This window comes from Xyrauchen texanus, chromosome 10 (assembly GCF_025860055.1).
Source record: "Xyrauchen texanus isolate HMW12.3.18 chromosome 10, RBS_HiC_50CHRs, whole genome shotgun sequence".
NCBI lineage: Eukaryota > Metazoa > Chordata > Actinopteri > Cypriniformes > Catostomidae > Xyrauchen > Xyrauchen texanus.
Genome location: NC_068285.1, coordinates 33,672,520 through 33,689,072, shown reverse-complemented (window position 1 = coordinate 33,689,072; position 16,553 = coordinate 33,672,520). Strand labels below are relative to the sequence as shown.

The following is a 16,553-nucleotide window of genomic DNA, read 5'->3' as shown; positions in this document are numbered from 1 at the left end:
CAGTTACAACAGTTCTGTCTGGAGGAATGGGCCAAAATTCCAGCAACTTTATATGAGAAGCTTGTGGAAGGCTACCAAAAACATTTGATCCAATTTAAATAATTTAAAGGCAATGCTACCAAATACTAAAAAAGTGTATTTAAACTTCTGACCCACTGGGAATGTGATGAAAGAAATAAAAGCTGAAATAAATAATTCTCTCTATTATTCTGACATTTCATATTCTTAAAATAAAGTAGTGATCCTAACTGACCTAAGACAGGGAATGCTTTCTACGGTTAAATATCTGGAATTGTGAAAAACTGAATTTAAATGTATTTGGCTAAGGTGTATGTAAACTTCTGAATTCAACTGTAAATATAAACACCTCTTGAAGTGTAGATATTTAATTGCTCATATTTTCCCCCTATGCTAGTTTGTCTTTATATCTGCAATGTTTTAATTCCTTTCCCAGATTATTCCTGAGAAAACGTGAAAACCCCTGTTCTTTGAAAAGTGCCGTTTCTACTGTCCTTTAAACAAATTAAGCCTCAAAGATTCATACAGCCACAAAATAATATGTTTAATTACTTATTTTCAGAATTTTTATCAGCAAGCCGCACTTCAGCTCCAACTTATGTTTGTCGAATGAATAAATTATGCAAATGACTATGTAATTCTCATAGCTTTGCTGTTTGCCAATTTTATTTAGCCTGCTGTCATTGTATTTGTCATTTTGTGGTTATTCAGAGCTAATCTTATACTTAATGTGTTTGTTGTCACCATTATTGTGATTTGTATGGCAAATAAGGAGGTCCACTACCTCGCACATTCAGAAACAATGCCACTGGCATGTTGGAGCCTAGGGCGGCCGCCCATATTGCCTGTAGGACAGGAAGGTACTTGTGCAGATGCAAGCCGGCCCAAATTACAAAGCAGCCACTGGGCAAATGCCCGGTGCTCCCAATGGCCAGTCTGCTCCTGATCCTACTCCTGTTCTAACTGGTCATGTTTGCTTTCAGATATTCCAAGAGATTACCTAAAATATTAGGCCTGTGTCCTGCTAAACTCATTCAAATAAAATGTCAAACCAAGTGCATGCAGTTAAAGTGTCCTGTTACCTTTAATTAATGTCAAGCTCTGCATACAACTGTATTAAGCGGAACAAAACCATGGGTGAATCTGACCTTAGATGAACATCACTGCTTGCTGGTTATCATGGAGTGAGTTTACATGCACAACAATATGCTGAATTCGTGGTATTGGGAAAAAAAAATATATATATATATATATACATGTATAAAGCGGATCAGATTATGCTTACACCAACAGAATTGGAGGTGTGCCTGTGGATGTATTTTAAGGCCTACCTTCAAACTCAGTGCCTCTTTGCTTGACATCATGGGAAAAATAAAAACAAAACAGCCAGTTACCCTTAACTTAACTAAGGTTGTTTTTGAGAGCTAGCAGTAAAGTGGCTCCATATTTCTGAACACCTGCCAAGTTTCACCGTGCTTTCCCGTATCCAGCGATTTTTAGAATAAGAAATAACACGTATTGGTGAAAACACAAACTTTGACCTCAGGGACGCCCTGAAACCAAACATCCCATTTCTATACAATAGAGAACAAATAATATTATTCTGATAAAAGACAGCTGTTTATACCTTTACATTACCTACATGTTGTCAGGTTATTATGCATAGTCGGTGTGACATTGTGCATGTCAACACATTCATTGTTGAGGAATTTAACTAACTAAAAATAGAGACACTTATAACTTAACACATTTTTTTTAAGCTTAATTTAAGTAGTGTCAATGGCTAAGCTGTCTTCAAAATAGTGTGGCCCTTTCAGATTTTTTTGTTTGTAGTGAAATAAATACTTAGTTATATACTGAATTATGTTTTTAATTCAGTGTTATTAGGTCCATTTAGTGTACATTTATACATTCAAGGACTGTACGTGCCGTCACCCTAATTGAGATCCACATTTTGTTTGTGCAAGAAAAATGCTCAAGTTTATATTATAATAGTTCTCAAATAAGACACTTCCCCCTTAAATATTTTCAATGTACTTAGCTACTTTTTGTTGGTATGTAATTTGTGGTGTAGCTACTTTTTAAAAAGGGTAGCTTGACTATAGTTCAACTACTGAATATGAGAATGAGGAAATGCGATATGATACAAATAAGAGTAGCTTTTAGCTTGGAATGCAAATCTCAATAGACTGGCTGACCAAGAGGCTTAGTAAATGGGTGAAGGTCTCCTAAGTGGGATTATACTGATGACCACCAAGAGAGGAACAATCAATGACTATCAGCTGTGAAAGCTCAAACCACTCAAGTCTAAAGACAAACAGTAAGACTAAACATTACTGTAAACAGCTTAACTTACACTCAAAAAGCTGATGTGCACATAGCAGTTCCAGAGAGCTGGTTGTTTTTGAGAGCTAGCAGTAAAGTGGCCCCATCTTTCTGAATGCCTGCCAAGTTTCACCGTGCTTTCCCTTATCCAGCGATTTTTAGAATAAGAAATAACACGTTGTGAAGACACAAACTTTGACCTCAGGTACGCTCTGAAGCCAAACATCCAATTTCTATGCAATAGAGAACAAATAAAAGTTTATAACATCACCGATTATTATTCTTGCTGCGAGAGATTACATTCCTCAAGAACTGTCTGAATTCTAATGGCCCATTGTATCAAATAATAAGCCATAATGCATCACATTCAATCAAAGCAAAACAATGTTGTCAGACTCAAACAATTCCAAATACTGGCTCAGCAGACCTAAATAAAATTGATTAACTGCTGAATCTATGCTTGTTGTGATATGCATTGCACTACATCACATTTTTGAGAGGCTGCAATTATGGAGATAAGAGTAAGAGAAAAGAGATGGGGCTGAATATGTGGGAGCTGAAGTGAGAGGGACGGAGAGGGTGGCTTTATTCAGAGAAAAATCATGAGGGGCCTGTGTAGCTTATCGAGTAAAGACGCTGACTACCACCCCTGGAGTCACGAGTTTGAATCCAGGGCATGCCGAGTGACAACCAAATTGGCCCAGTTGCTAAGGAGGGTAGTCACATGGGGTAACCTCCTCGTGGATGCTATAATGTGTGGTTCTAGCTCTCTGTGGGGCATGTGGCGAGTTGTGCGTGGATGCCGCAGAGAAAAGCGTGAAGCCTCCACACGCACTACGTCTCCGCGGTAATGCGCTCAACAAGCCATGTGATAAAATGCGCAGATTGACGGTCGCAGACGCAACTGAGATTCTTCCTTTGCCACCCAGACTGAGGTGAGTCACTACGCTACCACAAGGACTTAGGGAATTGGACATTTCAAAAAATTGGGGAGAAGAGAAAAATCACGAGAGACAAGTTCTGAGAAATGCCATTTTCTCACTGATTTGGCAGCTCTAAAATCTGACAGACCCCTGCAATAACAACAGGGAGTGCAACAATAACACCCAGAGTGCAACAATAACACCCACATTTCCAATAAAGAGTTTAAAGACATGAACAAACCAACCAGCATCAGAGATGAATCACAACATACAGAAGCAAACTTTGATTTGAAGCACAAAACTATATAAAGAAAAAGGTAGCGAAAAGTACAAGACATTGTATTAAATTTTTTTATGAAGAATGTACTCATCCCATGAATCACTGTGAATGGCATAATCAAATAAAAAAAAAGACAAGATAAAACTACTTATAGTTACTGAGATTTTTAATATAAAAACAATAGATTTAAAGTTTTTTTTTTTTTTTGCACAATATTATTGGACATATGCAAATATATATGAAGGAGATTGTAGTGAGTCCGACCTGATTACATCAATGGCAGTGAACTATAGAAGTGGGTTAGGGTGAGCATTTTGCTGCATTTCCATTACATGACGATTCCAGAATGCATTCTTGCGCTTAAAAAAAATCTAGACGCAATGTATGAAACTGAACACAGGAGTAAAACACAGTTTTAAAAGCTGAAGTTCTTTTTAACTCAACACAGCTGAGACACTTCCTGAGAGACTTTTTCGTTTCGCTCATCGCTAACGAGTGGACCATCTGTACCTCGTTTATTGGCCACGCTGTGGTTTTGCGCAAAGCCATTTCTTTTTTCACAATTCGAAAGTCGCGTGAACAAATGATACTGCTATCGCTGTTGCTAACTTTAAAACTAGCGGGTTGATGTTGCGTGTTGGAAATCCAGTGGCGCTGGTAGTGACGATTCTCTCTGACCAATCAGTGATCTGCTGTATTTTGACGTCACATTTAGTATTGGCTTGGCTCGCTTGGAACCTCGACCGAGGTGGTACTAAAAAAAAGTATTAGGTACAGGGTTGCCAGATGCCAGCAAGGTTTTCCAGCCCAAAACCTCGTCAAAAACCGCGAGAATACATAAAAAAACCACCCAAATTTGTTTTGGCTTGTTTCTCGCTATGGTTTCTCGTTCAAACACATGATAGTCAATTTTTATCCACCCGCCCAAACCCATTTTTGCCTGCAAAAAAGATTGCAAAACCGCCCAATTGGGCGGGAAACCCTGAGGTACCAGGAACTATCCACAGTGGAAAACCCCCAAAAAACGAGCAGAGTCGAGTTGAGTCGAGTTGTACCATGCAGTAGAAAAGCCCCATAATGTTGCTGCACTCTCAGGCCCTTGTGCTTTCACATGTACACTCTGCCCAAGAAATCCCTCATATGTAAACCATGATATAGTGGGCTATTGACCCATTTGGTATATGGATCAATGACGTGATGAAAATTTTTTTGTCAGCATCTAAAAATTATTTAAAAATACTTAAAATAATGCAATTCTCACAATACAATTACTTGAATTCAACTCTTCTGTGATGTCCTTTTTATATTTTTTCTGGGGCTTAAAGTAAAAAAATGTCACATGGTGGAACCGTCCAGAGACAGTAAAAAAAAAAAAAATCCAAAGTCTAATTAAAAGCTGAATAAATTATTTTGGCATGAGTTGAGCATGAGTGCTGATTGTGGCTAATCTTTTATTATTACTTCTTTCAAGATTGTGTGGATCAAGATTTAAAAACAAAACATAATTTTGTCATATCAATAGTTTGACAATTTAATGAAAAGTGCAACCATGAGAAAACTTGACTTATATATATATATATTTTTTTTTTTTTTTTTTTTTCACCTGGAAAAATGAGTTTGAACAGTTGTGTACACAAAATGCTATAAATGTTTTTCAAAAAATGTGTAAAAACAACATGAACTCAAAATGTTCCCAATGTGATAACGAGACACACACACACACACACACACACACACACACACACCTTTTCAAAAATATTAGAAATTAACATATGACTCTGTCAAATGAACTGTAACTGATTACACATTTCACTGATAGCTAGCAAAGTATACTTTACCACAGCATGTTCAAACGGATATCAGTCTGCTATTCCGGAGCCAGTTTGTCTTATCTCGTGTCACAATCGTTTTTATTTGATCGCATGAACAGCAGCTAAAACGCTCGCTGAAGCGTCTGTGTCTGAGCGCGTGCGGGTGTTTAAATAGCAAGAAACCATCAGGCAGAACTTTCACGCTTTTATAACACTGATCAGCTGATTTCAAACAGTTCCTCACAAATCCATAGAAACATTGTATATTTTTTCATTATATAATTTCATGGCTATAATAATGGAATATGGCAATCTTGGACTTGGGTGGCGTTGAGTTGTAAATGGTGGTAATTAGTCATTTTATCACACAAATGGCACCAAAAAAACTGACAATTAACGATCTACAGAAAAAAGAAAAATAAAGAAACACCCTTCCAAACACCACGTCAGTAGCCTACAGTGAACTGTAGCCTAATATCTACATTTAATGGCATTGTTTTGCAAACTGAATCAAATATACAGACAATACTCACCAACAGACGGAGAAAACTTTATCCAAGTTAACGTTATTTACTTGAGTTGTGCACTTCCATCCATGCAAGCAAACTCTCACTTTCACCTTAAGCGGTTCGGAAATTGGTTACTTAAATTAAGAAAAACTAGCGCAAGCGAAAGTGTTGAATGTCAACAATCCAGACCTTCCCGAGTGATACCATCCGGCACGACAGCAACGGATCAAAAATGATATGTGGTCCACTGGTACAGATTTGTAGCGCGCCCACAAAGCCACAACTAACCAATCAGCGAACAGCACTGAGCTTGTGGGCGGGGCCAATTAGTGTCGTCAAACTACATGAAATATTCACTTGACAGGCTCAAAGCTTGTCTAAAAACACATTGTGGTGTACCACATCATAGTTTGGCATTAACAGCGTATGTGCTCAGCTGTCACAGTGAATATTGTTGCTGCTACATTGTAACAAAAGCTGCTTATTCTGTGTCAGCAAGGTTTTTGCATATTCAAAAATAGCTCAGCATGTTTTTGGGTGAAATAAACATTGAAGGATTAAGCAAAACTGAAGATAGTGAAAGTTTTAATGAGTTGTTTGTAATATTACCTAAAAACACCAACCTCTCATGTCCCTCTAAATGTATTCAATCCAGGTATTTCATGCTGTCCTCTTCCCGTGCCTTATAAACACACATACCAAGCGGGAGTCATTCACACATGTTTGTACACTTCTGTTCAACACAACAATCACTGTACATTATATAACAAATTATCAAACCAAGTGGCATTAATTTTAAAGATAGCTAGCACAAAACGTAACCGGACACATTCTAAGTTGTCAAATGTTAGAGGATCATGTTCATAGTCATTGTGATAAACTACAAATGAATGAACTTGAGGGAGAGGAACGGTACATCTAAAAATGACTTTGTGAGCAGTTGGTTGAAAGAAATTGCAAAAATTTTAGTTTCTGAGAGAAGGTCTAGCATAATTTGTAAATTGTTGCAGGTGCCACTTACATTTACATTTATGAATTTGGCAGACACTTTTATCCAAAGCGACTTACAGTGCACTTATTACAGGGACAATCCCCCCGGAGCAACCTGGAGTTAAGTGCCTTGCTCAAGGACACAATGGTGGTGGCTTGAACCAGCATCATTCTGATTACCAGATTACCAGTTATGTGCTTAGACCATTATACCACCACCACACCACTTTCACACTTGGTTTGAAAAACCAAGGACCTTCATACATTTTAAGTGTTTAGTTCACCAACATGTCAGAATACTTTTTGATTACAGCTTGGGTCTGGATTTATTTGTGTACTTGGAGAAAAAAGAACAGAGAGTAAATACACATATCTTGCTTAGGCAAACATCACCACAGTATGGGGTTAGGAAATGTAACAAACCCCCTAACTCTAAGTGTTAAACTTCAGCCCGTAACTCTTCCTGCACCTTTTGTGTAACAAACATGTTTTATACCTCAAATTGAAGAGAGGCATTTTAAGTGATCACAGTTTCCATTTTCACCTGCAGCACAATAAAACGTCTAATAAATCCCATAGACTTAAATTGGGATCAGGAACCAGAATATCATAGAGAATTGTGGGTGGGTTCTTTTGAATTGGGCCAGTAAGCAACCATGCAGAACAGCCAAGTAACCCCCTAGCAATCACACTAAAACCACTCAGAACACCAGCTGTGTAGCAATCCCCTGGCAACCACACACACGATCCTATCTTAAATCTGCGACACACATTCAAAGCTCTTTTTAGAGTTCCAAAATGTAAATTGTCTGGTGCTAATAAATTATTCCTTAAACCTTTTGAAACTGCTGCATAGCAAAAGTGTTTGTTTGAAGAGAGTTCATCAGTCTGATTAAGATTATAGGCTGCCATGCCCTGTGGCATATATCCTGCCTTTGTTTTTAACAAGTTCTGATGCAGGTAGCACACCACCAACCCACACAGCTGTCTGTGGACCGCCTGCCTGCAGGTGTTCACTATGAAGATATCAGCATAATACTGTAGGTTCACCTTAAGACTGGGATCAGTTCTCATACAGTAAATGACAGACAGATAAAGACTCAGCCTGGAAGTGCAGGTCCCATATCAGTTGATCACATTTTCCAACACAAAACCTGACCTCAATGCTGGTTCTTTGTAAAATCGAGTGTGCACTGTGGGATTTTTTCCCTGTCTTTTACGATTATTGCTTGTCAGATTGTAACAATATGACTTCAGTAAGATTTTGTATATAGCTGTGTGACATCAACGATCTTTTAATTCAGACTGCACAACATACCTGTCTTATAGAATCAGGTTATTATTTTGTAAGACTCGTTTTACATATTGCAGCAGTTTTCTGGTAAAATAAATACTTTAGGCCCTAAAACAATAATTACTTAATTTTCCTTTCACACAAATGGCCAGTACAATTGCATAGTATCAGTTTCTAGCATTAACTTTTCACTCTATTCCTCATGCAATGCTATCTTATGAAATCTAAACCCTTTTACTATAGTGCAGGACCTGTAAGGTGATATACATTTGAGCTTTTGCATTACATAACCAACTACATTTATAAGCTTGTTCAAATGCAATAACATTTTGCATTAGCTCTACTGATCGAGCGTTGCACTTGTAACCCTGGTACATGTACTGAATAGAATGCAAGTCGACAAGTGAGCCGAAAGTGTCACAGAAGCAACTCAAAATAATGTGGTTGCTTCAGCAATTGCATTTTTTCATGTTACACGTTGCTGTTTATGACACTTTCGGTTATGTTTAGGTTTAGAGTAGGGAGGTTTTCTTTATTTAAAACTCAATAGAGCATTAACCTCAAAAATCTCTTCTATTTTGGAGAAAATGAAGCTAGATTTTAGTGCCACAAAGTGGAAATTTCACCTTGGTACTGCTGCGATACATGTGAGGAGCCACATAATATCATTTTGCAAAAATTTCACCACAGTCATGTAATATTCTTGAAAATATGTGACTGAAGTTTGTCTAACTTGGGCCAAAGAGAGAATTTATGGACTGTTCATTCTTCAAAGTGAACTATTAACATTTTTGACTGAACTATTCTCTCTATCTCATACTACAGGCCTGCAAGGAACATTTTCAGACACTGTTAGAACTTTGTCAGAGACTAAAATACATTGCAAAGGCAATAAATCACCTATCAGTGAGCATGTCATGCTAAGCAATCAATCCAAAGAAAGAAAGATCTTTCATGATTCCAGAAATTCATCTCAGACTCCAAAATTGTGGCAGTGTGTACCCGAAGATAAAGACTTGAGCGCAAACCAGCAAGCAGCTCTGCTCATCTGTCAATGGCCCTGCCAGTGTTTTTTCTCTCCACATTGTGTGTTCTCAACCACTGTGCAGTCATAGCCGCTTGTTTGTGGAAAGCTCTGCTTGTTTGGTCTAAAGTAGGTCAATGGAGGCCTCCATCATGTAGTGGTGAGATAACAACACACGTAATACACAGCCACCCCCAACGACACATCAAAACAAATGTTCTGCATATGACACCTCAATCTCTCATGGAGTTGTCCTTTTAAAAATCTCCACTGACTGAACATTTTCTGTAGCAGGACTGAAAGAAAAAATACAACAATTACATGTTCTCTCGTTTGCTTTTCTCTTCCCGCCCTGAGGCAGTGCAATGTGTTCTGGGGGCCCCAAGGCTTGTGTCCTGAGTCACTTTTAGCAGGTCATGACTGCCTCCTTCTGACACATTTGCCCTGAGCATCATATACTACTATGGACAACCCCCAAACACACACTAGACTAAACATGTACTAAATCAAAGAACAGCCTTCAAACTGCATGTGCATTCATACAGTATGTTTGAAATCACTTCTACTTAAGTTCATTCAGGTGCCCAAGCAGAGTAACCGCAGGTTCATCATATTTACTCATCATATTTGCATATATCCAAATAATTTTTTAATCTTAGTTTTGTATAATTTAAAACCTATCAAACTTATTTTGTGACTTTTTTGCTTGAAAAGTGTGTTTGAGATTTGGAGGCACTATATGTAGGTATAGCACATTTAAGGAATTTTCTGGGTTCAATACAACATCAGCGGCAGTTAAGCTCAATTGACATTTGTGGCATAATTCTGATTAACACAAAAAATTATTTCGACTCGTCCCTCATTTTATTTTAAAAAGTAAAAATTGAGGTTACAATAGTAATAGTGATTGGGGCCAAATTTTGGAAGGAAGCACAATGTCCCACCAACTGTCCCAATTTGAAAGTGCCCACTCCCATGTCTGCATGATATTCTGGTGCCAAGATATGTTTGAGTCATATTACTTGCTAGGTTGCTAGGTTGTTCTATGTGGTCACTAAGGTGTATCTAAGTAGTTTCCAGGGTGATACTTAAAGACTCCTTGCTAACCCAAGTAAAACAAGCCAAACCTGAAGTCTCTAGGACATTCTGGCCCGGAGATATGATCCAACAAATTTCATGTCAATGTTAAGCTAATGGGACTCTTTGGGGAAGTTATTTGCACCCCAGGCATACACCATACCTTCCGTCGCTTATAAAAGTAATAGAACAGTTGTCATCAATAAGCTGGTCGATTTGACACCACATTCAAGGGTGTACGACAAACGGTGTGGGATGAGTTTTTAATTCTTTAAAAAAAAAAAAAAAAAAAGCAGGAATGTGAAGCGTCTAGGTTACTGTAGTAACCACAGTTCCCTGATGGAGGGAACGAGACGTTGTGTCGAGTAAAGTGACACTAGGGGACTTCATTGAAAGCCTCGGTTATCTCTGAACTTGAGAAAAGGCCAATGGGAATTTGGCAGACAGAATTTGCATGTCCCTCCCCCGGAAATACGTGTATAAATGGAGGGAATCATGCCTCTGTTCATTCAGGTTTTGCATTGAGGAGCCGAGAATAAAGTTTGGCCATTGCAGTGGCTCGGTTCAGCGTCGTGGCCAGGGGGATACAATGTCTCGATCCCTCCATCAGGGAAAGGAGGTTACAACAGTAACCTAGACATTCCCCGTCTGTTGCTCACTTTGACGTTGTGTCGAGTGAAGCGACACTAGGGGCCCCTATTCAATCACGCCATGTGCTGAACCGTGTACGTGCGCTGCTGATGCAGGTGCGGACAGGCAGTTGCATGCCAAAGCGACAGGCTGCGTCAGACTGTACGTACACTTCCCCAATGCCCCATAAAATCGTCATAAACTTTATAGGTTCCCGGCACCCTGAAGGGGGGAACAAAGCGACGTGCCAAGTATGGGAGCAGGCCGCGCCAGCTGCGCCTTTTCTCTCTCTATGTTTCTCGCATAGAATTAATGCGGCTGGGGCCATATTAACGCTATCACACGAACTGGGGATGGCGTTATTTCCCAACTCCTATTCTTTCAGGTGGAAAAGACCCCATGGAGACCACCACCTACCCAGGCTGAGGGGAGGTGGAATATGTCACATGGGTTTTCAGGCCACAAGTGGGAATGGCACGGTGGTACTGTAGATCCTACCTGCTGAGAGGGAGGAGTTGCTACAAAGACGGCGATGGGACTGCCCAAGGGAGACGTGGGTCCGTCCGTAGGTGGACCGTACCGTGGAAAATACATACAGGTAGATTAGTCCACAAAGGCCCATCCTGTGGAGCACCTATTCCTGCACGACAAAGAGCTGCTCAGAACATCTAAAACTCTGCGTGTGGTCCACATAGGTACTCAAAGCATGCACCAAACAGCAACGAAAAGGCTGGGTCTGCCTACTCCCGAGGCAGCGCTTGCAGGTTCACTACTTGGTCCCTGAAGGGGGTCGTAGGAACCTTGCGCACGTAGCCCGGCCGCAGTCTGGTGTGCCGATATGGCGGCTACATAGACCTTCAATGTGGAGGGGGACAGCCTCCCCTCCAACCTCTCTTGCAGAAATTAGAGCACTGACCCGACTGCGCATCTCTGCAGGTCTTCAGATCGGGAAGAACACCAATTTGCGAACAAGCACCACTTTAGGGTGTAAAGTTGCCTGGTAGAGGGAGCTCTGGCTTAGTTGATTTTGTCTACAACAGCAAGTGGTAGGCCACTTAGATATTCTGCATCCCATCTAGGGACCAGACGTGGATGCCAGAGGGTGCCCCGTCCCTGAGAAAGAAGGTCTTTCCTCAGGGGAATTCGCCAGGGAGGGGCTGTCATGAGATCTGAGAACCAAGTCTGTGTGGGCCAGAAGGGGGCCACCAGAGTAACCTGTTCCTCGTACTCCCTGACCTTGCACAGCACCCGTGCAAGTCGGCTCACTGGGGGAAATGCGTACTTGCGCAGCCCCCGGGGCCAGCTGTGTGCCAGCGTGTCTGTCCCAAGGGGAGTCTCTGCTAGGGAGTAACAGAGCAGGTAGTGGGAGGTCTCTTGGGAAGTGAACAGGTCTATCTGTGCTTTGCCGAACCGCTCTGAAATCAGCTGGACTGCCTGGGGGTGGAGCCTCCACTCTCCGCTGAGCGTACCTTGTCAAGACAGTGCGTCCACTGCCGTGTTGAGATTGCCTGAGATGTGATGCAAAGACCTATAAGTCGCTGCTGGCTCCAAAGGAGGACATGGCGGGCGAGTTGTAACATATAACGAGAGCGCACGCCGCCATGGCGATTTATGTACGCTATCATAGCAGTGATGTCTGAGTGATTCAAGACGTGCTTGCCCCGTAGTATCAGGAGAAACCTCCGCAGGGCAAGGATTACAGTACAATATCTCTAGGCTGTTGAAGTGCCAACCCAGCCGGGACCCCATCCAGGAGCCGGCGGCTGCATGCCCGTTGCACACGGCGCCCCAACCCTGTTTGGAGGCGTCTGTGGTGACCAGAACGCATCGGGACACCTGCTGTTGGGGGACTCAAGTCTGAAGCCAGTGCTGAAGCGGTCTCATATGCATCAACCCCAGTGGCGTAACCGCCATAGAGGATGACATATGCCCCAGGAGCCTCTGGAATTGTTTTAGAAGAAATGGCTTGAATAAGGTGAGGCATTTCAACACCGACTGAGTTGGTGAGGCGCACTGTCATTGAAACTAAGTGAGTCTAACTCCATGCCGAGAAAAGAGATACTCTGAACCGGGACGAGCTTGCTCTTTTCCCAGTTGACCTGAAGCCCTACACGGCTGAGGTGCTTGAGCACCTGGTCCCTGTGACTCTGTGGACTCTGTGACAAGCGGACGGCACCGAATGGGGCGGGGGCCTGGCGAACTGAATCGCCTGCCTGAGTATCCGCGCTGTGACCTTCTTGGTCGGAGGGTGAGGTCGGTCATCGAGCGCAGTTCCTGCAATAAGTTGGGGTCAAGACAACCCAAGTGCAGATCTTTGAATGCCTTGGCCTGGTGAACTTGCAGGAGGTCCATGGTATGCAGGGCGGAGGAGGCCTGTCCAGTGGCGCTGTAGGCATTGGCGGTCAGTGACGATGTCATCCTACAGGCCTTGGAGTGGAGCACCGGGGTGATCCCGCCAGGTGGTGGCGATCTCAGGGCCACGGATGGATCGCAACCGCTTTGTCCACCTGGAGACCTCCAAGGACCACAGTCGAGGGTAGTGAAAGCAGATGAGCGAGGAGTGAAAGTTGCCCTCCACGAGTAGTGCCCGGACCCAAGGAGCCAATCGGCTAGCCGTGAAGGCTGTGGGGAGGACAGAGGGTTCCAGTCCAACCCCACGCTGACAGCTGCCCAGGCAAGCATGTCGGCCATCTGGGCTTCAGACTCAGACTGGGCGTGCCAACCCGAAGGCGGCAGTCCAGTCGATTCTTCCACGTCAGACGCCTGAACGCTCTCCGATGCAGCGGCAAACTCATCATACAGCTCAGGGGGCTCGAAGGAGTAAACAGACTGCCGTGAGGCGAGCCACTCTCACCTCGAGCTCGGACGGAAGTCAACGAGTGTGCCAGGTGGTTCGTGGAAATCTAGCCGGCGAAACCAAGCCTGTTGCCATCCCCAAAATCGCCTCCATTGCTAGCTGGGTCGTCCTCAATCCCGTGGGAAGAAGGAGCGACGTGGGGGGCGGCTGGAGTGGCATTCCTCTTTCTTGTTGCCACGGTAAGGTTCTTGCAGTGAGAACAAGAACCATCCACAAACGAAATCCACTCACGAGGCAGTGCCACACACGAGGCAGCGCCTGTGACCGTCAGGAGCTGAGAGAAATCGACCGCATCCAGGAACTATACAGGGGTGGAATGGCATCTTTATAAAGACACGTCCTGAAAAGGATATTCAACGCCAGCTGTGAATTGCTCTTTTAGAGAAATAAACTCTTTTAGAAAAATATCTCTTTTAGCAGCGCTGTCGAAGCGCACAGGGGCAAAGCTGCACTGCCGTGCAGAGAAGGAGAAAGCCGCTGATATGCACCGTAGATCCAACAGCATGTTCTGCAGAGGTGAATGGAACAGTAAGTGATCTCAGCGCACTGATCGCACAACCGCTAAGCTCTGAAGAAGAAATCTGAATGAACAGAGGCATGATTCCCTCCCTTTATACACGTATGTCTGGGGGAGGGACATGCAAATTCTGTCTGCCAAATTCTCATTGGCCTTTTCTCAAGTTCAGAGGTAAACAAGGCCTTCAAGAAAGTCCCCTAAAGTCACTTCACTCAACATAACGTCGAAGTGAGTGACAGAAAGGGAACTTATAATTTCACTTACATTAATTCTTCTGTTAAATCTCATGTGTTATTTGAGTGGTAAAGTTGTTATATTGTCATTCTCCAGGATTACATGGGTTATACATTACATCTTTATGGCAACAAAGTTAGTAAATTGGATATAACTTCATGCAAAAAAGGTTAGTGATTTTATCTTAATGTATTACATTTATTACATCTTATGACAGTGAGTATTTGAACATGGCCCCACTGTAATTGTTGCAAACTGCAATTTACTTCCATTGTTGTGCCTCACTGTGCCCTCAATTTTTGCATCTCTTAAAAAAAGATGTATTTGAATTAAATGTTTGTGGCAATCAGTATTATGCCACAAATGCTGTGAGCTTTACTTGAATTGAAACCGGAATATTACTTTAATATAGAATTCAACTGATATGCGGTCATAGAGTGGCTTTTTTTCTTTACAAAGCCATTTTACAATGACTTTGAACATGGCTTATCCATGTATAAATTTTATAAATGACGGTAAGCACTTTCAACTAGTTAACGTTCTGAGAGACTCTAGCTGGTGTGGTGAATTAAACAACTGTATGAAATTAGATGGACGCAAGTCATACAGCCATTCAGAGCTGCAAATGTCCTGCTGACATAGACACTGATATCATAGTTATTTGTTGGCAGTCTTGGACATGTAGTCCAGCGTGAAGAGCGCATTGTGTAGTACTGAGTAAATGCATCATATCGCTGTGCCAGCTGTGATCTGCAGGCCTGCTAATAAAATCTTTACCAATGGCACAGTTAAACGAGACTACACCAGTAAATCAGTCCTACCGGCACCACCATTCTGCATGAATCAATACATGGAGCAGCTTAGTTTTGAAATCCAATGCCACCACGGTGATCTTTGCCAAAATGCCTGAGAGGATAACGTTTCCCCAGCCTGAGTGTGATACAAGTAGATCAGGGGTGAACAAATGTTTTGTTGAAACCTGACACTGATTTTGCAAGCAACTGGACTTGATTGACAGAAAACATCTTCATCAAATCCCTGCTCAAATGCTTTTCTTAGAAAGGAATCTTTTTTTTGTCACAATATCAGTTAGAGACTTAGCTGCCCTCAACACTTTAAAAAAGATCTGCAAATTCCTTTAAATTAAAATACAGTAAGTGCTAAATGCCAAATCCAAATGTAAGTTATTGTCCGACTCATTAATATTATGCTATGTATGCAAACAATTAAGGAGAACATTAACAACCAATACTGCAAAATCAATATAGCCTTGGTTATAATACCAAATGTAATTGCATTTATAGATGAAAATAACCAATGCATTCTCTAGTTATGAGCCATTATGAGGTTACATGATGTTGTGATAAATTGCCATTCCAATTCACCCCAAAGGTGTTCAGTGGGGTTCAGGCCTGGGCTTGGTGCAGGACAGTCAAGTTCTACCACACCAGACTCAGTAAATAATTTCTTTATGGACTTGGTGCTTGGTGCAAAGGAGCATTCTGATGCTGGAACAGAAAAAAGGACCTCCCTAAAAATCTTGCCACAAAGCTGGAAATCTAGCCAATACTGTTAATTTGGATGGGGTTTCCACTTACTTTTTGCCAAGTAGTGTAAATATAATTGTGTTTATGAGAGTAAAATTAACGACTTTGTTGAGTGGTATTTGGCACATAAAGGCTCAGGTATATGGCATCCATCCATATTGCGCTCCACCTTTTCTAATGCTTCTGCATTTTATAAACACTGACCACTAAGAGCTAATTCACCATGCGATGGGTAATGTCCAACACCTTCACAAAATTACACACAGCACATAACAATTTATTACCTCTCAATCCAGATAAAATCAGTGGCATTAAAGCAGTATCAGCCCTCCAAGCAAAAGACAAAGACCTCTTTCATAATTTATAGTCAGAGATTGATTCAAATGAATCAATTTCTGACTATAGTTTTTCTCTTTCTCTATCTATTGACATGCACAGAGACACCCACTCCTTCCTGATCTGTTAGCCTTGCCCAAACTGGTGACAGAGCTTCTGCAGCAACATCAGATCTGAATCA

At 41.8% G+C, this 16,553-nt stretch overlaps 1 protein-coding gene across 1 annotated transcript in view; it reads right to left on the bottom strand.

Annotated features, from left to right (window-relative positions):
• The window catches only part of LOC127651068 (rho family-interacting cell polarization regulator 2-like), a 97,445-nt gene that overhangs the window by 48,252 nt on the left and 32,640 nt on the right, over positions 1-16,553 (bottom strand).